Source organism: Benincasa hispida, chromosome 7 (assembly GCF_027475165.1).
Source record: "Benincasa hispida cultivar pf3 chromosome 7, pf3_genome.v1.1, whole genome shotgun sequence".
Classification (NCBI taxonomy): Eukaryota; Viridiplantae; Streptophyta; class Magnoliopsida; order Cucurbitales; family Cucurbitaceae; genus Benincasa; species Benincasa hispida.
Window position 1 is genome coordinate 22,269,123 of NC_143484.1, and position 688 is coordinate 22,269,810.

General features: G+C 42.3%; 1 non-coding gene across 1 annotated transcript; it reads left to right on the forward strand.

The window, feature by feature from the left end:
• The first annotated feature begins 357 nt into the window (after window positions 1-357).
• Window positions 358-464, forward strand: LOC150035034 (small nucleolar RNA R71). The gene has a single exon (XR_016530987.1). It is a non-coding gene; the product is annotated as a small nucleolar RNA R71 (small nucleolar RNA).
• Window positions 465-688: the final 224 nt, after the last annotated feature.

The window sequence follows — 688 nt, forward strand, 5'->3', positions numbered from 1 at the left end:
TCATCTGGTGAGCATCATCGCAAATGACACAACTTGTAGCCATTTGAGAGATTGCGTTGACCTGCCCTTTTTTCGCTCCCGTATTATTAATTGCGATGCCTTGTATTAAACTCATCATCACAGTCATTTGATTTTGCAGGGATGCGATGGCCCCATTGTTTGCTTCGTTTTTTTTTTATTCTTGATCTCTGATCGTTTTCCCTCCAATCTTCATGATTTTTGGAAATGCGATCAAGTATGCTCTTAGCCTTCTCATTTGTTTTGTCGAGCAGACTACTAGTGGTTGCCGCATTGGCAACAGTCTACGAAGAGGGATTCAATCCTTGGTAGAAAATCTCCATTTGCAGGCAGTCTGGTAAGCCATTGTGTGGACAGTCTCTTACCAGCCGTTTAAACCTCGCCCAAGCATCGCTGAGCGATTCGTCATCTTCTTGTTCAAAATTAGTTATTAATTTTCTTCTCCTAGTGTTCTCAGTTGATGGGAAATACTTCTTCATAAATTTTTCCACCACCTACTCCCACGAAGTTATCTCTCCCGGTTCGAGAGAATAAGCCCAATTCCTTGCCTGATTACACAAAGAAAAGGGAAACAAAGTTAGTCAAACTTCCTCGGTTGAGATATTTGGGAACACAAAAGTGTTGTAGATTTCTATGAAGCTCCAAAGGTGGGCGTGCGGGTCTTCGCCAT